Here is a 23,836-nt window from a genome sequence, read left to right on the forward strand (position 1 = left end):
TAATTATCCTAGGACAGTAACATAATTATCTCTGTAAGATCATCTCAGTATGTCAGTGGGTGACTTCAAAAACTATAAATGATGATCATAGAGGTTCATCAATATAGGGCATTAGTTAGAAAGGCTCAAGAAATTTAGGAAAATACTGTATGTAGAGTTTTAACTCATCATAATTTTGTTATGTGGAAATAATAATAACATATCTATAATAGCTAAAATAAATAATGCATTTACTATATATTTATCCATTCACTAATTCTTACCCATATCATAGCACTCACGATGATGAGAAATAAGAAGACATGTATTAAAAATTATTCTGTCCTCAAAGGGCTTATAGTTTTGACTATGAGATTAAAAAATCATGGTCAATAAGTATTATCATGACATTGAAAGTGATGAGTTGCATCAGAGACTCACATAGATTTTATATATGTCAGGAAAGGTTAGCTTGTGCTAAGATAACAAACAGCCCCCAAGTCATAATGGCCTGTAATGGCATGTGTTTATTTTTCATGCATATTATGTGCCTGTTCTGGGACCACTGGAGGCTCTGCTCCGTGTCTCTTTACAGCTGCATCCAGCCTAAGGGAGACTTCACCACCTGGAATGTTACTGTTGAGTGCCAGAGGAAATAGCAGGGATAGGGGAACCATGAAAATCCACTGGCTTTTCTAGTCTTCTCTCCACATTCTATTGGTTTAAGACCAATACAGTCAAGTGGGTTACTGATTTCAAGGGCATAAGCAAGTTCTACCTACCATGTGCTTGGAAGCAGGAAAACTAGAATATATGTGAGCATCCTTAATGACTATAACATTATCGAAGTTTAAAGCAGGAGAAATTGTATCCTAATGGAAATGACAGAAAGAGCTTCATGGGGAAGGTCACATTTAAGTTGGAATATTATTGAGGAGTATCATTTTAGCATCTGGGATTGAGGTAGCTTTGTGAAAATCATATATCTTGTAAAACTAAATTTTGAAAACAAATGTTACTTAAATGTAGTTGACTCTTTTTGTGAACCTGTCTTAGCATGATATTACCATTAAAAGAATCATTAGTCCTACATGGAAAAAATATTAAAGACTTTTGTGTGGTGCAAGTATGGGAGATTCTTTTCAGAAAACACATTTTAAAAACTTAGCAATTTTTCTTGTTTTCTCTCTCTCACTCAAAAAGCACAGAAGCTGCCTCCAGAAGGTCGTTTGCCTCCACCTCACCAAACAACCCGCTCCTCTTTCGGCTGACTCCACACTGCATCAGGGTGATTCCACATTGTGTTGATTACTCTGCACCTCCTCTTTCAGGATTCCAATCTCTTTTCTTGAGACGTCTCCCTATTTCAGTGTAAATAAGTCAAGCCTTTCTGGATCTTTTTCAATTCTCCTGGCTATTGGTTTTGTAGATAGTCTCACCAAACATGCCAAGCCCAGTAGTTCTCAAACAAACACTCCTTTCTTTTGGAAGGTGGGGAGGGGACAAGGATGCGAATACACCTATATTGATATCTTGATGTGTTTTACACAATGTCATGCGTGTGACTGTGCTGTTTTCACAGAAATATGCCTCCTAAGGCTGGATAGAATCTTAGGTTATCTGCTGGTCCTGCTCTTTGCTTTCAAATCATTGAGGCATTATCACTGTCACGTTACTGTGAGACCTGAAGAGGTGGTTTGATAGGCTAAGGGTCGTGGATTTATGTAGTGAATCATGGATAAACTCTCAGTCACTGACATCCTGATGTTTTTACCACATTGCACTATCTGAAATTTTACGCTTTCAGTTTTTTCAGATTGTCATTCTTCAATAATTAAATTTCAATATACATCAATTAATGTCTAATTAGCAAACAGCCTGCCAAATTCTGAATCTCTTACTTAGAGCTAGGGATGAAAAGTGTTGATTTCTATATGGTTATGGTCCCGACCTTCAAGGCATTCACAGTCTAGCAAAGAGGCAAATCTTCACTCCTGTTCTCACATCATTTAGTGAACAGATGATTAGAAGAATAAAGAAAACAGAACAGGAAAACCAAGGACAAGATTCTATCTGCACATGGAGCACTAATAGTCATAAAGGTGTTCTGTCGCATTTCTGATATATACAAATAGAGCCCTTGGAGTAGCAATTGGAAGGTCCAGTTTCAAGTCATGGTAATGCCACTGTCTCAGCAATGGCACTCTATTTTGTAATCTTAAGCGTATCTCATAATTTTTCCATTGTTTAGTTTCTTCATCAATAAAATGGGAGAGTATGAAGGTCCTTCCCTCAAGGCCTTCTATAACATTTTAAATAAAAAGCAATCTATGAGTTCATCAAGAAATTCCTGATTTTGAATGTGAGATTCTGAGAGATAGGATTGATTTCACCGACACCCCACAGTTTGTTGACAGCCAGACTAAGAAGTCTTCTCTTTACTCAGATGCTGCTTCTGAAAAATAATATGAGTTGATTAATCAAAACAGGGCTTTATAAAAACATGTACTCAAAAACTCTATTAACTGAGTTTAGGATAATTTTTCTTTCTGAAAATATTGCAAACGCATTCTTTAAAAGATGTAACAGCTAATGTAATCAGGCAAAAAAGAAATAAAAGACATTCAAATTGGAAAAAAAAAAACAAAAATGACTCTGATATGATAGACAATGCAGAAAAGCCCAAAACATGTCCGATAAAAGCTCTGGATCAGTAAATAAGCTTAGCAAGATCACATGATACATGGTTAATATACAAATGTCAACTGTATTTCTATATGCTAGCAATGAATAAGTAGAATTTGAAATGTTAAGAAATGCATTTAACAACAGCACAAAAATAGTAATGAATCTAGCAAAATACATGTGTAACCTATATGTTGACATACTGCAATGTGCTGATAAAGGAAATTAAACGAGCCTAAAGAAATGGAGAGTTAAGCTGTGTTCATGAATTGAAAGACTCAATATTGTTAAGATGTCAATTCTTAACAAAACTGACAAGTGATGTTCCCCTTCCTATGTCCATGTGTTCTCATTGTTCAGTTCTCACCTATGAGTGAGAACATGCGGTGTTTGGTTTTTTGTCCTTGCCATAGTTTGCTGAGAATGATGGTTTCCAGTTTCATCCATGTCCCTACAAAGGACATGAACTCATCATTTTTTATGGCTGCATAGTATTCCATGGTGTATATGTGCCACATTTTCTTAATCCAGTCTATTGTTTTTGGACATTTGGGTTGGTACATCACACTCCGGGGACTGTTGTGGGGTGGGGAGACGGGGGAGGGATAGCATTAGGAGATATACCTAATGCTAAATGACGAGTTAATGGATGCAGCACACCAACATGGCACATGCATACATATGTAACAAACCTGCACATTGTGCACATGTACCCTAGAACTTAAAGTATAATAATAATAATAATAATAATAAAAAGACTGTGATAATTTACAGAAAACTGACAAGCGATATTGATAGAAAAACTGGTGAAATCTGAATAAAGTCTCTTGTTTAGTTACAAAGAGAGCAAAACAAAAATTGGCTCATTTCTTCTAGTTAGAGAAAGTGTACATAATATCAGAATATGCATCAAATAAGAAGTAAACTGCATGATATTTGCTTCAATTATTTAATTGATAAAATAAATTATATATAGTAAATAGAGAGATGTTGTTCTGTGTTTTGTCCCTGATACAGATTCAGCATTCCCATCAAGGCAAATTAATTTTTTGAAGAATCACAGTTAAATTGACTTGTATGAAGCACTAAATGTGCCCAAATTACAAATAAAATACCGAAAACTTATGTCAAAGATGGCATTTTATACCAATAAATAATTGTTGATCTGCAATTCGTGTTAAAATGCAATGGTCAAAATATTTAACCTCAGGTATAGTACAATTTGGTGGTTTCATTTTTCCCTTAAGTAATGCATTTAAGTGCTCATGGCATATGAAATATTTGTGCAATCAGAAAAAATCAAATAAAAAACAGTACTTCAAATGACTTAGTTTTCTAATAAAGCAACAAACATAAAAGGTATCATGTTTCCCTACTGGGTGTTAGAAACAATGCTTGGTACCTATCTATAGGAGATTAAAAAGTGAGGAGGGTAATTTACAGTCCATTGCCCCCTTCCCCAAATCAAATAGTTGTATTTCATATTCTTGCTGAAGGAATAAAGCATGTATATATGAACAAGTAGGACATGGTCATAAAAACAGATACTAAATACGGTTTCCACTGTACAGATACTTTCTGATAATGATAATACCTACCTTGAGAGTTAATCATGAAAGTTAATTAAATGACATTTATATTAAATCACTACATAAATTGTTATGAGTGTTGCAAATGTTATGTTATTTCATTATTATTAGGAATATTATTATATGAGGGAGTAGCATAATGGAGAAAGAGCATGGATTTTGATGGTACACACACTTGGCAAAGTTTGGCTCTAAAGCATGCTAGATGGGTGGTTAAAGTTACTTGATTTCTTTGAGCCTCAATTTCCCCCTACATGAGATGGAATATCTTTTTACCTAATAGGGTTGTACAGATGACGACATGGTATGCTCTACGTTTGGTGCTTGTCACTGAACCTTGTATATTGTAATAGAAGTTCAAGGAATGTTAACCTCCTTTCTCTTTCTTGTTATTATAAGTGATTCATTACTAATTTGTTTTGAAGACATTGTCATTCCCCTTGTCTGCTTTATTTTTAACCCATTTTCTCAGAGGGTAAACAGGCTAGCTAAGCCTAAAGAATCATTAGGGAAATTGCCTCAAAATCTTTTTTTCTTTTTTGGACATGAGCAGGATATTTTAAAAAGTAGCCTCTGGGATTTGCCCAGCCCCTGCATTTCTATTTCTCTCTTTACCCTCCTTAGAGTCGTCCCATCCCAGGCTGATGGTGGCTCAGCTACTTTGGCCTTTTCAATGGTGTCTTAGCTGCTGAGGTCCTGCAAATGGTGCTTCCACATTTTGAGCCTATGGAAGCATTTTTAAACTTCTCGTTGTAATGATTGCACATTGGGATTAGGGGATAAGGAAAGCAAAAACAGATATTAGCCTGCATAAAGAAATTTCTGAAGAATTTTGTCCTGGATAGCAATGGCAAGTCTAGGATTAGGTATCGTGCATGCTTTGTTTTTAAATGTAAAATAAATGAGAAATGAAATTATGCTAGCTAGCAAGTCTTGGCTACAAGAAGACTTTTGATTTCTAAATGTTAGTCAATTCTTCTTCTCTCTAAGATAAAATATTTAAACTAGTGATAATTGGAACTTCACTTCTCTGACCATGTCTTAGGAACCAGTGAAAGATAAGTCAGTTCTTTTGGGAGGCCAAGGCAGGTGGATCATCTGAGATCAGGAGTTTGAGCCAGCCTGGCCAAGATGGCAAAACCTCATCTCTACTAAAAATACAAAAAAATTTAGCTGGGTGTGGTGGCACCTGTAGTCCCAGCTACTTGGGAGGCTGAGGCAGGAGAATCACTGGAACCTGAGAGGCAGAGGTTGCAGTGAGCCAAGATCGCACCACTGCACTCCAGACTGGGCGACAGAGCAAGACTCTGTCTCAAAGAAAACCAAAAAAACAAAACACAAAAAAGGGCAAGTCAGTTCTGATATAACTACTTTTGGATGAGGTGATACAGCTGGGAGCTGGCTTTGCTCCCCTAGATGGGAGCCACAGGATGGTGAGGGATTGCGGTGGGAAGTGGGGAAGAGGGGGTGGGGAACATGGCTTTCTAAAAGGGGTGAGCCCTGGTCACAAACTGGGGTGGTTGCAGTTATTGATATAAATATCCCCTTTCAGATGATGGCCTGAATATTTTTCCTACTGTTCTCAATCCTCCTCTGAATAAAAACGTTGAATAAAAATCAGGTTTTGTTTTTCCTTAACCTCTAATCCCAGTATGCAATCATTATGATATAGTTTGGCTGTGTCCTTACTCAAATCTCACCTTGAATTGTAATAGTCTCCAGGTGTGAAGTGTGGGGCCAGGTGGAGATAATTGAATCACAAGGCAGCTTCCCTCATACTGTTCTTGTGGTAGTGAATAAGTCTCATGAGATCTGGTGGTTATATAAACGGGATTTCCCCTTCACAAGCTCTCTTGGACCTGCAGCCATGTGAGGCATGACTTTGTTCCTCCTTCTCCTTCTGCCATGATTGTGAGGCCTTCCCAGCCATGTAGAACTGTGAGTCAGTTAAACATTTTTCCTTTATAAGTTACCCAGTCTCGGGTATGTCTTCATTAGCAGCATGAGAACAGACTAATACATACTACAATGAGAAATTAAACATTTTTTACATAGGTTCAAAACAAGGAAGCACCGTGCAGGACCTCAGCAGCTAGAATACCCTTGAAAAGGCCAAGATAGCTGAGCCACATCAGCCTGGGGCATGACCACCATTCCCCTCTAAGGAGGGTAGAGAGAGAAATAGAAATGCAGGGGCTGGGTACATCCCAGTGGTGACTTTAAAAAATATCCTGCTTATGTCCAAAAAAAAAAAATTATGTCCTCCCCCCCAAAAAATAAACCAATGACTATTTAGTCTTAGCTAGCCTGTTTACCCTCTGAGAGAACTGGCTAGAAATAAAACTTCAAACATCCCCTAGAGGTCTGGAAGGAGTCATTAATATCGCATTTTCAGAGTTATATCCATGCCACAGGAAAGAATGTCAGGACACTCGGCCAGCTATGCTCTGGGCCAAAGTCAGAGAATGAGAATGGGATTAATTCTTTGTTTCCCAGACCAGTGAGGAGGACTCTCTTTTTAAAGCACCCTATGCAGAAAGGGTATAGCTAAAGTACGAAAAACTAAAACATATGATTTTTCTATATTTAAAATAAGCTGTTTTACATCAATTTAGGTCAGAAACCCCTCTTCAACACTGAATAACACTCATGTCTAACTGCATGTATGTGCTGTCTCTTGGTTTTGGTGTTTCTCAGAAAGAATCACAGGCAGATGGGAAGCAGGTAGAGCTTGAGAGAAGCAGACAAGCAAGAATAGAGGGAGAATGTGTGGCTGCCACGCTGCATTTGTGACTTCTAATTTTCTGATTTAATGAAAGATATCAGTGTCTATTTGTTTCATTTGCGTGTCAAAACTGTAACCCCTCTTCCCACATCAAGACATCTAAGGGCGAGGAATGTGACTGCTTCTGAAATCAGACATCACAAGAACTAGCCTCAACCTTTAAAGCTGCTGAAAGTTTCTTTCAGCATTTTCACAAATATCTCTATCAACTTTTTTTTTCTCTAAACTGTGTTTTTCTTAAGCAGCAGCATTTAATTTAGTTTTAAAAAGAAACTCATACAGTTAGTTCTATTGATTTTTTTTTTAAGGTTTCCATTGGGCCTGATAGTACAGCAAAAACCTGCTTATTTTCTTTAAAAGGGCGTGCTTGCATTTATTTGTGTAGCACCACTGCCAGGGAGAATTCCAGATGTTTTCCACTTTATTGGTTAAGTGGGTCTGTGCGAGGCAGACACAAATCTACCATTGTTTCTATAGAAAATTGTGATTCACGTTCCCAACAGGTGATCTGCTGGCAAACTTTTGATGCCAACAAAATATTGAATTAAAAGGTTTTATTTATAGTTAAATACCGTATTACTCCATGTAGGTATGAGAGATGACATGAGAATGACTAGGAATTCATGCAGGCTGGAATGTCAGCAGAAGTTTTTATGGAGTGTGATGATTTCATGTGATCCTTGAAGAATAATTGTAGTTTAAAAATATTTGGATGATTTAGATGAGAAGTTTGAAGAATTTTTTTTTTTTTTTTTTTTTTTTTTGCAGCTGGGAGAGAAGAGATTAAAGGCAGACAGACAATTAGAATGAACATCTTGTTGAGATTTAGGAAAAACTCACTGACTAGACTGAAAAATTCTTGTTTGGAAAAAATTTGGGAAATAATTTGGGAACAAGCTTTGGGAAAGAAGGTTGGGGTTTGGATAGATTATGGTAAGAAATTGCACTCAGAGTGAGTCTGAATTTTTTATGTTAAGTATGAAATGGTCTGTTTCTGGGTAGAGAAGTGACATAAAAATGTGATTAGGAAGAGTAATCATTTTTAAGTTTCTTTCAAGGAAAAATTGGAGAGGGAAGAGATTAGTGTCTGATAAATCAACTTATCCTGCAGCTTAGCTGAGCAATTCTTTTCTTTTCTTTTCTTTTTTTCTTTTTTTTTTGTTTTTTAACAATTTCATGGAAAAATCCCTAAAGCAGCAGTTACACACCATCAATTTATACTACAGACCCTCAGTTCTGACTCTTGACTTCTGGAAGATTACCTCACTTTTTTTTTTTTTAATTGAGAAGATAAAAACTGTAAATTATGAACTCCCTCATTTTTTTTAACTACTTTTACTGCAATGTACTTTTTTTCTTTATGGTCTGAAGGATGTGTATTTTAAATTTTCCCTCCCTCCCTCCCTCCCCTTCCTTCCTCCCTTCCTTCCTCCCTTCCTTGTCTCTCTGTCTCTCATCTGTCTAATTCATCTCAATCATCTGTTTTCCCTAAGCTCTCTCCTTCACCTGTATGTATTCTAGATATTCTTCCCCACTTTCTGAGGCAATTTTCTTGCTTCCATGTCTCCTTTTAACTCATCTGACAGAGACTGTTTAACTTCTGTTTGCCACGTAGTTATAATTTCTTTTGTATCTTTTTAATTTCTGAAGTTCTCGATAATTACTCTATTTTTTTCTCACCATTCCTGCCTTCAGTGATTCTAGATAAATCAAAAAGTCATCTCTCTGTTCATCTTATTCTTTATTTTTACTTGGCATAAACCAATGCATAATCACTCCTTTTTGTTTTTTTAAAAATTAGGATTTTTTTGTCAGTTCTTTTGAAAACTCAAAACGTTATCCAGTATGTCTCCCTATATTTAGAGTTATTCTTTGTCAGCTTAAAAAAAAAATCTCTTTTGTTCTCCCCATGCCCTAACTCTAGTGGTGAGTTCAGTATTCCCAAATCTTCTCTATCTACATACAGAAGACTTTAGAGATCAATATGTCCCAAACTAGTTGGAGTAAGGATGATATCAGAGGTAGAAAGAGAGAAAAGCTTTTTGGTTATGGGATAAAATACAAGTAAACGTTAACAATGGTCTTCCTTGCTTCCCACCTTCTTCCCAAAGTTCCCAAGTCTTAGGAGAAAAAGAAAAACCCCTACCTATGTGTGATGTGGAGTGCAAGTTTTATTTCTCACTAACCCAGGCAGAATGCAGAGTGTACTGATTGTGAAGAGAAGATGGTGAGTTAGTTGTTTTAGCAGCCAATGATTCCCCCAAGGATACTTACTGAGTCCTTTCTGGTCCTGCTGGAGGAAGACGTCATTTCCATGCTGTTAGCATGTGAAACAATAGTGGGGCTGACAACGGAAGTGCCTTCATTTGTTGGTTAACTGACTTATACTTCTGACTTTGAGAGCGGTCAGGCATTTATTGGCTTAGAAAGCTCATGCATAAGGAACTCACACGTCCTCTAAAATGGTAATGTAGCTGCTTTTATTTTTCAAACATAGACTTGACACCTAGACACAAACCATGGCATTATAATCAAATTGCAATAGTCAACTTTATATTTAAGGCATTTAAACTTCCACTAATTTAGCAGATAGTCTGATGACCAAGGAAAGACCATCTCATTACAAAATGGTGTTTGCTTAAAAATGTCAACTGACAAAAAGTTACTGTCCCTAAAATTTCTACTGCCACTGTCATTCAGCTTTCTCCAGAGAAACAGAACCAATAAGATATATCTCCTATATCACTAATATATTTAGTTCTTACTTATTTCAAAAAATTGGCTTATGAGATTATAGAGGCTGGAAAGTCCAAAATTTGTAGGACAGGCTGGTAGGCTGAAGATTCAGATAGGAGCTGATGTTTCAGTTTTGAAGCCAAATGTCTTCCTCCCCAGGGGTACCTCAGTCTTGCTTTTAAGGCTTTCCCAACTGATTGAATGAGGCATACTCCTATTACTGAGAATAATCTTTACCTAAAGTCAACTGATTGTAGATAATCACATCTACAAAATTCCTTTGCAGCAACATTTAGATTAGTGTTGGATTGAATCACTGGGTACTGTAGTCTAGTCAAGTTGACACATAAAGCTGACCAGGACATATTTTCCTCAGGAACCAACTCTACTTTCCAATCTTTACATTTTCAAGATTTGAGAATTCTTAATGTTAAACTCTATGTGAAATAATTTGTCGAACATTCTTGTTTATTTTTTTCGTTCCCCAAATGTCTCTGGATTTATTCACTCTAACAGACATATTGTAAATGACTACTATATACTTGGCACTGGCAAGGTGTAAGGCCACACGTACACCGGGAACTGTGCCTGTCTTCCAGGAGCTGTCTACCATCATCCTTGTGTAGGTTCTCCAGCCTGATGTTGAAATTATTGCAATAAAACCATTCATTTGATGTTGCCTCTCCCTCGCCCTCTTCCTTGTGTTGTCTGGCGGGGAATGATTGCATGTCTTAATAGGCTGTCAAAAACCAGTATTAGTTTGTACATGATTGATCCGAATCATAATTCCTTTTTTTTTTTGCCTGAGATTTGTCTGTGTAAGTAAACTTGCTACCAAGGAACACATACACAATTTCTTAACAGTTTAAATTCATATTAATATTTATAGCATTTATTCTTGCTGGAATGAACATATAATTTGTATTCCTACATATAAGAATATTATTGGAAAAAAGTAAATTTGCATGAACCAATTTAAGAGCAAACAGAAATCTTCATCTACGTGTTGCTACCCTAGTCTTCCTTAGCTCTCAAAAAATCTAGTAGTTAATAAACCCAAAACATACATGAGTTAATTTTTTAAATTGGTACACAATATTTGTATGTATTTATGGAGTACCTGTGATATTTTGTTACATGCATAGAATGAATAATGATCAAGTTAGGATATGTATGGTATCCATTATCTTCAGTATGTATTATTTCTATGTGTTAGGAACATTTCAAGTCCTGTCTAACTATTTTGAAATGTACAATACATTGTTGTCAACTGTAGTCAGTCACCCTATATGACACTTCATCTGGAAATCTTTCTTGATTTAATTCTAAGAATCTGAGTTGCTTTCCACTACAATTTCCTAAGTCCAGACATCAGTGACTTCCTCGGGGTCTAATTTGCAAGGGAAATAATGAGGAACAGCAGGACTCTTACGAGCTGCAAAGGTAATTTGCTTATTTAACTATTACTAAGGGCAGGAGGAACAGCCAGGCCAAAATGGCCTGCGCTTTTGCATAGCAACATGGCTATTAGAATATTAGAATAGGGGCCTACCATCCCATTTTAAAAAGTGGTGAAGAAATAAAACAGGATAAAAGACGAGTAAAGAAAACCTGAAATTGAGCAGCATCCTTAAGACAATTATGAGAATAGAATAGTTATTGACTTAGAAAAATCCTATTCATTTCATTGCTTTTTCTTTAAAACATTTCCTACTGTGATAAAATAATATAACAATTTCTGTTCTCCCTTTATTATCTAGCTATTTGGTAATACGGAATGTCTTTTTAAATAGAAAATGGTAATATAAAAATCTTATATAGCCAGTCTCTGGTCCTCGATGCTGTTCTTCTCCATCCATTTCTTTTTCTACTAAGAGATGTGCAGTCCATTAATCTGATATTTAGGAATGGCCTATTGTGAATGTTCGCAAGTGACTGTGGCGAATCTAATCTTTATTAGTTTGAAACTCCTTTACATATTATATAATTAGTAAGCATTTATTATTTCTGTATCCTGGTGGATAAACAAACAACAATATTAATTTCTTTGATAGTTACAATGCGTTTTTTACAATGAATAATTCTGGGCAATACGTTCTTTTTCTAGGCACTCTCTGTGAAGCAGCTATAGATTGTATATTATTTTATTAGTCATGGTGACCTTAACTGAGATGAAACATTTCAGAATTTATGTCCTGAACCAGGTAACAGTGTTTAAATTACTTAACTCTGCAATATTTCAAACAATGCAACCATCCATCAAAGCTAAATGTTATTAATATAAAATTAATGCCTTGAGGGAAAAAAGGGAATAGGAGTACTAGGTACGAGACAGTCTTTGGTTCTCTCTTGGCAAGGTTATATGCATATTTTTAAACTTTTAAAAAATTTGGAATCTGGTTTGCTTCAGTGTTTAGACTCTTTTAGTTGAAAGCATATATTTTTAAAAATTGTACTCACCTCTACAAAATTAAATGACAGAAGAGCTATTTGGGGGTCATTATACTAGAATAGCAATGGGTACAAATCGCAGAGTTGAGTTGAAAAACTATAGCACATGTTAATTGAGTTTACATAAACTCAGTTCGGATCCTGCACCCATTGAATAGGTTCCTTTCTTGGAGTTTCTTCTTTCAGAGTCATCCTAAGCTCCTGGGGCTAAGGAAAGGGCCACAGTTTCAGGCAAGCATCTCAGGGCCCTACTAATCACTGATGAGATACCTGCATTTCCCTGCCTGTTGGGTTGGGTTTTGTGGCCCTTCTTGTTGTAAAGCCTGCTTTCGTCTTTGGAAAGACTAGGAATCTGGGTGTCCAGCACTGATTCTTACGAGGTGCTCCCTAGACCCATACCACTGAGGGCCTCAGGAGGGGATGGGAGTGGAGACAGAGCAGAAGCCCAGATTGCTTCCTGGAGTCAGAGTCCTCCTCCCCTGACAGTCTCAGACTTGGATTTCTCTGGGGCCCCTGGAGCATCTCTTCACTTCTTGTAGGCTTCAGAGGTGCTCACCCTCTCTCCAATAAAATGACTTAGTCTTTTAAAAAGGCTTTCCAGCTGGGCATGGTGGCTCATGCCTGTAATCCCAGCACTTTGGGAGGCTGAGGCAGGTGGATTACTTGAGGTTAGGAGTTAGAGACCAGCCTGGCCAACATGGCAAAACCCTGTCTCTACTAAAAATACAAAAATTAGGCGGGCATGATGGTATTCACCTATAATCCCAGCTACTCAGGAGGCTGAGGCAGGAGAATTGCTTGAACCCAGGAGGTGGAGTTTGCAGTGAGCCGAGATTGTGCCACTGTACTTCAGCCTGGGCAGCAGAGTAAGACTGTCTCAAAAAAAAAAAAAAAAACAAAAAAACTTTCCAAAGACCTAGATATACACACACATATATATATACATATTTACACACATATATATACACATACATATATATATATACATTTTTTTTTTTTTTGAGATGGAGTTTTATTCTTGTTGCCCAGGCTGGAGTGCAATGGCTGATCTCAACTCATCGCAGCCTCCGCCTCCTGGGTTCAAGTGATTATCCTGCCTCAGCCTCCCGAGTAGCTGGGATTACAGGCATGTGCCACCACGCCCAGCTAATTTTTTTGTATTTTTAGTAGAGACGGGGTTTCACCGTGTTAGCCAGGATTATCTTGATCTCCCAACCTCAGGTGATCTACCCGCCTCGGCTTCCCAAAGTGCTGGGATTACAGGCGTGAACCACCGTGCCCGGCCCAAGACCTACATATTAAAACAAAAAAAAAAACCAAAAAAAAAAAAACTGTGTTCCCAGTCACGTGCCCTCAGACTCCTCACAGTCAGCGATGGAGGTGAGACCCCTCCCCCCGGTAACAGAGGGGGTGGCGACTGCTGCGGCCACTGGATTTCAGCCTCTTCCCAGCAGCGACTCTAAGAAGTGCAGCGCAACTCAACCATATCCAATCCAGTTAGTTACTTGCCCAGAATTGTAGCTTCCACCTGCACCTTCTAGCCACCATGGCAACCTACTCTGAAGAAGTTTTGCTGATTGGAAAGAAAGTGCACCAAAAGAAGCAGGATGGAGTTCTATACCTCATGGCACAAAGAATTGCTTGGGCACCTGAAGGCAAAAATAGATTTACAATCAGCCATATGTATGTGGATATTAAATGCCAGAAAATTAGTCCAGAAGGAAAAGCTAAAATTCAGCATCAGCTGGACCTACATGCAGGAGATACAATTAACTTCCATTTTTCCAATGAAAACACAGCAGTGAAAGAGCAAGATGCAGTAAAGGACCTTCTTCAGCAGCTGCTGCCCAAATTCAAGAGGAAAGCAAATAAAGAACTGGAAGAGAAGAACAGAATGCTGCAAGAAGATCCTGTTTTGTTTCAGCTTTATAAAGACCTTGTTGTGAGCCAAGTGATGAGTGCTGAGGAATTCTGGGCCAATCGTTTAAATGTTAATGCAACAGAAAATTCTTCCACATCCAATCATAAGCAGGATGTTGGCATTTCTGCTGCATTTCTGGCTGATGTCTGGCCCCAAACTGATGGCTGTAACAGTCTGAGATATAATTTAACTTCTGATATCATTGAGTTCATATTTAGGACCTATCCAGCAGTAAAAATGAAATATGCAGAAAGTGTTCCCCACAACATGACAGAGAAGGGATTCTGGACACGTTTTTTCCAGTCCCATTATTTTCACAGGGATCGGCTGAATACAGGGTCAAAGAATCTCTTTGCAGAATGTGCCAAAATAGATGAAAAAGGCCTTAAAACAATGGTTTCATTAGAAGCGAAAAACCCACTACTAGAATTAACAGCTTTGGGAGATAAACCATTAGATGAGGGCTATGGTATTTCCTCTGTGCCATCTGCTTCCAATTCTAAATCCATAAAAGAGAATAGTAATGCCGCCATCAAGAGATTTAACCATCGCAGTGCCATGGTCCTGGCAGCTGGACTCAGGAAACAAGAAGCAGAAAATGAACAAAATAGCCCAGCAGCATGGATGGAAATTCCAGAGATGCAGACTGCTTTCAGCCAGTAGTCAAAAGGGCGAAATCGCAAGAGTTCAGTGAATATGAAGACTTGGGGAAAGATAATTCTATAAAAATGATTGCAATAAACCTCAAGAAGTCAGATAGGTATTATCATGGGCCAACTCCAATCTAGTCACTACAGTATGCAACAAGTCAGGACATTATTCTTTTCCAAGTATTGGACAAGAAATGGAAGCTTATACACCCAAGTTAACTGGAGTTCTCTTGAGTAGTGCTGCCAGTAGTACCATCACAGCCCTGTCACCTGGAGGGGCACTTAAGCAGGGAGGAACACAGCAAACCATAAACCAGATGGTGCCAAGTGATATTCAGTCTGAACTGAAACACTTGTATGTAGCTGTTGGAGAACTTCTACGGCATTTCTGTCCTGCTTTCCTGTTAATATACCATTCCTAGAAGAAAAGGTAGTGAAAATGAAAAGTAATTTGGAACGATTCCAAGATACAAAGCTCTGCCCATTCCAAGAAAAGATTTGGAGACAGTATTTAAGCACACATTTGGTGAGTGTCACATAGAGATACGCCAGACAGCCTACAAGCTCCACACATGGCAGTCATGGTGTCTGATGAAAGAAAATGTGAGGTGGCCATGATGCTCACAGCTTTTGTGAGATTGAGAGAACTAGGACCTGCAGCAACTCTGGAAACCTGGCCTGTCAGACAAGCAGATGACCTCACAGGAGTGATAAGAAACATCTGCTCCAAGCTGACTCCCAGAGCTGATGCTATCATACTTGCACATTGGGGACTGAAAGGAAAGAAGGGACTAAATGCTGGGGAGGTAAATTAGGGCAGAACCAAATGAGCTAAGTTGCAAATATATACATGTATACACACACATACACATATATATGTAAATGTGTATGTACATATACATATTTTAAAAGACTTTACTGCAGTTACTCAGGAACTGCTTTTCATTCACATTAAGCTGCTTTCAGAAATTAAAACCACTTTTTTAAAGGGTGCATTGATAAAATCTGAGGTTTTTTGGTTGTTTTCTTCTGTGTAAACTTTTTTTCCTGTTTGTGGCACAGGGTAGACCTTAAGTATTTCTCCTCCATCCTTCATCCTCCACACTCCATTAGATCCTCAAGTTTTACTGAATTCCAATTATACCTTCCATCAGCAAGTTAAAGAGTACTTCAAAGCAAAGGGAGACTGCTGCCCAACCATCAGGAAGCAGTTGTTAGAAGATATCATTGGTCCTGTGTTTCCTACGGAAATAAGAAACAATAAATATTGCACTGAATGTTTGTGGTTTGGAGTCCCTGAATAATAAAGAGGGAACATATTCGCAGAAAGTTTCATAGGGTTTTGTTATGTACAATTTTGTCAGAAGACAATGGTGCTGTATGTTTTCCTTTGAGTGCAAATGTACATTGCTAATATTTTTTTAAGATGGCATGTGCTTTGAAAAGACAATATTGCATTTTTAAGAGTTTAAAAATCTTATGAGAAATATAAAAAAAAATCTTATTTTCACCCCTTTAGAAGAAATAAAAAATATTTCTCCTATATCCTTTCCTCTAGTATTTGACTGTTACTGTCCTTGGTGAATCGATAATCATTGCATAGAGACTGAAAAGCCTAAGTGCAAAAAAAAAAAATAAAAAAAATCTTGTTTCTGGAATTCGTGCCATATTTTGTTTCTGATGGGATCAACTGACTGTTTAAGACTTTGGATGTCTTGTATTAAAAATTACACAAAAAAGTGTAACTTTTTATACTTACTCCTTTAACTCTTAAAAAAAAAAAAATCTGTGTTCCAAAATCCTGGAGGCAAGAAATTAGAAACTCATGCAACCTTGACGTGAGTGGGGATGCATGGGAAGCATAATTTATGAATGCGAAATTAATTACCATTTTAATATTAATAATTAACTTGTCAACATAGAATCTTGCTAAAAGATTTTTTTATCTGCACCTTAAAAGTGCAGGGGTGATTCGGTGGCTTTTCAATACTTCTAATGGCCTTCCTTCGATTTCAGCTTTTTCTTTCCCTGAACATGGCCTGCCATAGGAATCTGAACTGATGTTAAAACAAGAAAGAATATCTCTTAGTACATTAACCAGATGCCTCTATTCCAATTAAGGACTGAAGTGGGCATTATAAATGCAAATAACTCAATATACTTGTCATACAGACACGATAAGTCTTACCTGATAAGCATAAAATCCTTGAACCATAGACCCAAGAGAAGAGAAAATAAAATGTTTTGATGGCCATAAAGCTGCATGAGAAGAGGATTATGATGAAAAAACAAATGTGACAGCTCTGTGTAGAGGAGGCTTATGGTGAGGAGGACTGTTTCTGAATGTTGGGTTACATGACTTGGAATATTGATGTTTGCCTCTTATTTTGCATATTGCCTCTTATTTTGCATTCCTTATTAATTCAGAACATGTTAATGCGTTTGTACTCCTTACATTTTTACAGACAAAAAACAGGAAAAAACAAACCATATGTTAAAAAGTATACCTTCATATGTTTTTAAATGATGCGAAGGGAGGTAGAGAATGAACCTTTGGTGAACATTTGCTATGTATTGGGCTCTCGCAAGTAACTTCAGATAACTTATATAATCCTCGCAATGAGATATGTGGGAGGGATACATATTCCTATGTTACAGAAATGGCAAACAAGGCTCAGGTAGGATTAGTAGATACTCCACACCGTATTGATGTTCAAAATGTAACAGTTTGACTTTGCTGTGTACTGAAGGCTTGCAGGTCTTTCAATCCTGCCCATTCATTTGTAAAGTGAAAAATTGCGAAGTTATAGTGTGTTATGTACTTAACTTAGACGTTCCATACTTAAGTTTAATTTGTTGATTTATAATCCTAGAATGAGACTGAAGTTTCCCATTCATACCTGGCTGTAAAGATCATAAATATTAGTTGTGGTAGCCTAAAAATAGATATTTGGACCTACTGAATCAGACTCTCCAGGTGATTCTTAGGATTGTCATCATCAGACTAGTTTGCATGTGCTGTGTTGGGTGCCAGGCTGGGTGCTACCAGGCAAGGGCCATGGTTATAATCCTGACACCTAAATCCCCCCACCCTCACTCACCCAACTGATCCCTATGCAGCTTCAATGGGCTGGTAAAGGGTCTCATAAATGCTGTCTTAACACTGAGTTTGCCAAGTTTTGAGTACGTGAAACCACAAACCTAGAACCTCTAATGTTTAGTTATGAGAAAGAGAATTTCTAGGTGAGTCTAGTGGTTTCCTTTGGGTTTCCTTTAGTTCATTGATTTGACACCAGCTCCACCCCAAGAGAATCACCTGCTTCTCATTAGCAGGTGTTCCAAGTGGGAACTCTTTCCTCTCTTTTAAGATCAAGAACAACAGGGTGGGGCTTCCAAAATGGCTATTCTCATAAAAAGGAATGAGTTAATGGCATTTGCAGCGACCTGGATGAGATTGGAGACTATTATTCTAAGTGAAGTAATCAGGGATGGGAAACCAGTGGGAGTTTTCCATAAGTTTTCATAAGTGGGAGCTAAGCTATGAGCATGCAAAGGCATAAGAATGATACATGGACTTTGGGGACTAAGAGGAAAGGGTAGAAAGGGGGTGATGGACAGAAGACTACAAAAAGGGTGTAGTGTACACTGCTTGGGTGATGGGTGCACCAAAATCTCACAAATCACCACTAAAGAACTTACATAATCAAAAACCCCTGTTCCCCGTAACCTGTGGAATTAAAAAATTAAAGTGACAATATGGAATAAAAATGCTTTTTTCATGAAAAACAAAATGGCTTTTCTAAAGTCTAAGGGAGAACAAAAGGCGGTGGAGGGCTCAGAACAAGAGGATGTAGGAATAAAAGTATCTGGCATATACCATTAATAATGGAGGTATATACCAAAGCATGTACAGTTCCATTTCCATTCAGTCCCACTAGATCATTCCCAGGACACGCAGAACTATTCCATTCCATATGCTGCCTACAACTTGAACTTTTGAAGGGTGCTTACAACTTTTCTAGATTTCTTTCTTTTTTAGCCTACCTTCCTATACTGTTTTATGACCTTGGGTTAGGAATGTGGTCAGCACCTTTTCACTTGGTGACCAAGACAAAGACAGTCCTGGGCCCCTGGCTTTCTCACGTTGTGGATGACTCTGGACTGAGGCACATGTGTCATCCCCAGTTGACTTCCATGTGAAAAGTCTCATTCTCCAGGGATGTGCCAGCCTCTAACATCTAAGATCTGTACTTTCCTTTTCTCAGATGTACAAAAACCTTAAAGGCACTGGAAGTACCATAAGTATAGTGCTATTAGACCCCAGGAGAGGGGAGGAGCATTCCTCCAGGGGCACCTTCTCCCCTCCTGTTGATTATGGTGGTTTTCCTCCTAATTGTACCCCATGAAAAGACCATCTTTTCACTCTTTCCTCAACAGCCTGGCTTCCTCAAGAGAAATTACCGTTGTACTGCTGAGGTTCTGGAATCTAACATCCACATCGTACATGAACTCTAAATAGTGCCACTGTCGAACTCCTCATTTAACAAAGCCATTTCTCTGCCTTCTCAAGGCTGTAGGACTGGTCACAGATGGTTTTCAAGCATCTTTCACTTATGAGCTTTCCAAAAAGTTGTCTGAGATTCTCATTAACCCCAGTCTTCCCAGATTACTAACAAAGGCCACAAAGTTGTGAGCCGTTAGCTGCTGCCCTGGCCCTGTGTTGCTGCACAAGAGAATCTTGCTGCCTCCTGTCCCATTCCTATTGCTTAACGCCAAGGAAGGTTGACATGTCCCAGGACCTTAGGGAACTGTGTTACCATTGTTGCTGCCTCTGCTGCAGCCCTGAGCCCTCCTATGCTGCCTGGCGGCTGTCAGAGCCATGGTCAGTCACTAAAGACCAGGGGAACTTTATCCTTTAAGAAATGAGGGGGGAGGGATAGCATTAGGAGATATACCTAATGCTAAATGACGAGTTAATGGGTGCAGCACACCAGCATGGCACATGTATACATATGTAACTAACCTGCACATTGTGCACATGTACCCTAAAACTTAAAGTATAATAAAAAAAGACCTCTAAGTAAACAGTCACCCAGTTATACATCAGAGAAGTGACGCAGAAGTCCTTACTCCATATAAGTTTAACCTCAAATCAGCTTTGTGCCTGCATGCTCCTTGCTACCCTCTTTTCTGTTGTGGTCTCTTTCATTGCCCATTTGCTTTTACCATCTAATTTTGCACCCTGGCTGATTAGGCTTCTCTGGTTCTTAGCCCCTGCTTCCCTTCCTTGCTTCTTCCCTATTTCATTAACCACTAAATCAATTTCTTCTATTCTTGTTCTTTCAAATCTGTATTCTACACTATGACTGGTACAATTTTTCTGAACTTCAAATTTCCAAGTGTAAGCTCCTGTTCACAATATTTATATGACTCCCTTGTGCCTGCAAGGTGAAGCCAAAGCTCTTTTATGCATTGCACAGAGTCTTCCTGGTCTGGCCCCTCCCTAGCGCCCTGTTCTCTCCCTTCCATGCTAATGTGCGAGCCATCACTTCCTCTTGTGAGTTCTCACCACACATTATTGCCATTGCATGTGTTCTTGTCTCTTCCTAGAATGACCATCTGTCTCCTGTCTTCCTGGAAACACTGTTCGTTTTAAATCCCTGCTGAGGCATTACTTTTTACATGAAGTGCTCCCTGCCTTCCAGACTCCATTAATTGTTTTCTCCACTGTACCACTTGTGAATCTCATAGGCTTTTTGGCTTTTTTGTGCATTGCACATCACAGTTTTATTTGTTTACGAATCTTTTTAAAAGTCTTTTTAAACGTCTATTTGTGGGTACATAGGTGTACATATTTATGGGTACATGAGATGTTTTGATACAGGCATACAATGCATAATCACATCAGGGTAAATGGGGTATCCATCTCTTCAAGCATTATCTTTGTGTTGTAAACAATCTTTAAAACTATTTTTAAATTACAATAAATTATTGACTGTAGTCATCCTGTTGTGCTATCAAATACTAGATCTTTTTTATCTAACTATATTTTCATACTAATTAGCCATTCCTCCTTACCCCTCCTGTCACCAACTACCCTTCCCAGCCTCTAGTAGTTATTCTATCTCCGTGAGTTCAACTGTTTTAATTTTTACCTCCCACAAACAAGTGAGAACATGCAAAGTTTGTCTTTCTGTGCCTGGCTTGTTTCACTTAACATAATGACCTCCAGTTCCATCCACATTGTTGGAAATGATGGGATCTCATTTTGTTTTATGGCTGAATAGTACTTCGTTGTTTATATTATGTTTACCACATTTTCTTTATTCATCTGTTGATGAACACTTAGGTTGCTTCTAAATCTTGGCTATTGTGAACGGTGCTGCAATAACCTTGGAAGTGCTGATATCTCTTCAATATACTGATTTCCTTTTTTCTTGGTATATACCTAGCAGTGAGATTGCTGGATCATATTACCATGTAATCTATTTTTAGTTTTTTGGGAAACCTCCAAACTTCTCCACAGTGATTGTCCTATTAGGTTGGTACAAAAGTAATTGCGGTTTTTGCCATTAAAAGTAATGTGTCAGTCTCTGTGATGTGTTGGTGACCATTCAGAGGCATAAGTGAGAGAAGAGGAGTAAGCGTGTCATTTTCTAATAGTTCTAGTACCCAACATTTAAGGAATTCTGGGGAGTGGTTGTTCAGCCCCATCTACTGCTTAGTATATATTGGCAAGAAGGAAGGAGGAGATTTTTGCCATATTGCGGCACTATTCACAATAGCAAAGACTTGGAACCAACCCAAATGTCCAACAATGATAGACTAGATTAAGAAAATGTGACACATAAACACCATGGAATACTATGCAGCCATAAAAAATGATGAGTTCATGTCCTTTGTAGGGACATGGATGAAATTGGAAATCATCATTCTCAGTAAACTATCGCAAGAACAAAAAACCAAACACTGCATATTCTCACTCACAGGTGGGAATTGAACAATGAGAACACATGGACACAGGAAGGGGAACATTACACTCTGGGGACTGTTGTGGGGCGGGGGGAGGTGGGGAGGGATAGCTTTAGGAGTTATACCTAATGCTAAATGACGAGTTAATGGGTGCAGCACACCAGCATGGCACATGTATACATATGTAACTAACCTGCACATTGTGCACATGTACCCTAAAACTTAAAGTATAATAATAATTTAAAAAAATTGCCAAAAAAAAGTCATGGCAAAAATTGCAATTATATTTGCATCAACCTAATAATTTAGTCAGCAGTGTGTGTGGGTTCCCTTTTCTCCACATCCTCACCAGCATTTGTTATTGCCTGTCTTTTGGGTAAAAGCCATTTTAACTGGGGCAAGATGACAGCTCATTGCAGTAAAATCTGTCTTTCTTATCAGCCTTTGTCTATGAAAGTGGAAACTATGTCCACCTCAGCATGGTGTTGAGCGGCTGTAGGCACTGAACTAAACTTCAGTAGCTACTCCGTGTTGAACTGAATCCCAAGAAGAATGCCTGTTTTCCAGCCCTCACTCTGGGCACTGAAACATCTCTCCTTTCCATTGTGACTTCAAGACCTGACCTCTCGCAGGCAGACCTGTGAGGTATCAATTGGTATTTCTCATTCTAACCCTCCTCCTTCCCTCTTGCCAACATATACTAAGCAGTGGACAGAGCTGGACAACCTCTCCCCAGAATTCTTTAGATGTTGGGTACTAAAGCTATTAGAAAGTGAAATGCTTACTCCTCTTCTCTTATGCCAACGAATGGTGACCAGCACATCACAGAGACTGACACCACTGCCTTTATTCTCAACTGTTTTCAAATGCTATTATTTTTATGGACAGTCTAACTCTATGTGTTTTGTACATCTATTTATGCTCCTCTGTAGATAAATATCCTACTGACAATTTCTGGGCAGAGCATTGCTGTCCATGGGCCTCACAAGGTGGTCTTGTGTTGTAAATCTATTACTTATATAAAAGTGGCTAGGAGGTATTGCAGCAATGTGGTCACTAGGACAGCTGGACTAAGAGCTCTCCTTTCTCTGGGCCCTTGAAGTAAAGCCACATATTTGTCAAGCCGGGTTAGAAGATTCACTGTGGCTTTTTGGGGCTGTCTCTTTCCTCCTTTATGGAGTATTCTTAGCCTGTGTTCTTTTCTTTCTGTTCAAAGTTCTGATAGCTCACCTCAAGCTGCACATTGACCTGCCAAATCACCCTAATGTCTACTTTGTGCTTTTGGTAACATCATGAACTCCTAGTTTTACCCTTTGCCTGTCATTTTGTTTCTTAATTTCCCAAAGCCTTTATAGAGACTGATATCACTGCTCAAATTGTAAGCTCTCACAGATAATACATAAACTTAAAAATCTTCAATGCTTAATCCAAGAGAGTGTCTAGTGGTGGGACAGTGCCTAAGGTGGGAATACCTTGTGGGATGTGCAGATGTTGGGCAGCAGTTTTTGTTTTTTTTGTAGGAAGTAAATTCTAATTACCTTTATATTATGGGGAATAAATCATTTCCCCTAAGCGTGTTTAGTTGCGGTACCAACAGAAAATGACATTGTTTGCACATGACAATGAAAACAATAATGATTTAATTTTATTAGTTTTCTTAGAAATGTGGGCAGCCATGTTATTTCATTTGTAGATTTTAGGGGAAATATTTAGAAACATGTCTTACAAGAAATATCTAAGTATGATCAACTTTGAAAAGAGAGAGGTCTAAAGCAAGATTTTATTGTGGAACAAGATGATCTCTGAAAGGTAGTCATGGAATGAATGGCAACAGATTCTTAGGGGTTGTTTTAGAAAACTGAGCTGGAACCAATGGTTTACCGTTATATAGAGAAAAAATGGAGGCTCTATATTTTTAAAAAAAGAACAGAAAGAAACTTAGAAATGGACCAGGTTATCCTGGGTTGGTGAGTACCCCTTTATCTGAAATACTTATGAAGCAGCTGAAAGACTAACAGGGATTCTGCAGATAACTTACCCAAAGCATGTGTTTGGTTGATGTACATGA

General features: G+C 38.2%; 1 pseudogene; it reads left to right on the top strand.

Annotated features, from left to right (window-relative positions):
• The first annotated feature begins 13,614 nt into the window (after positions 1 to 13,614).
• LOC100460957 (general transcription factor IIH subunit 1-like) lies at positions 13,615 to 15,666 on the top strand (annotated as a pseudogene).
• Positions 15,667 to 23,836: the final 8,170 nt, after the last annotated feature.

Source organism: Pongo abelii, chromosome 17 (genome assembly GCF_028885655.2).
Source record: "Pongo abelii isolate AG06213 chromosome 17, NHGRI_mPonAbe1-v2.0_pri, whole genome shotgun sequence".
Classification (NCBI taxonomy): domain Eukaryota; kingdom Metazoa; phylum Chordata; class Mammalia; order Primates; family Hominidae; genus Pongo; species Pongo abelii.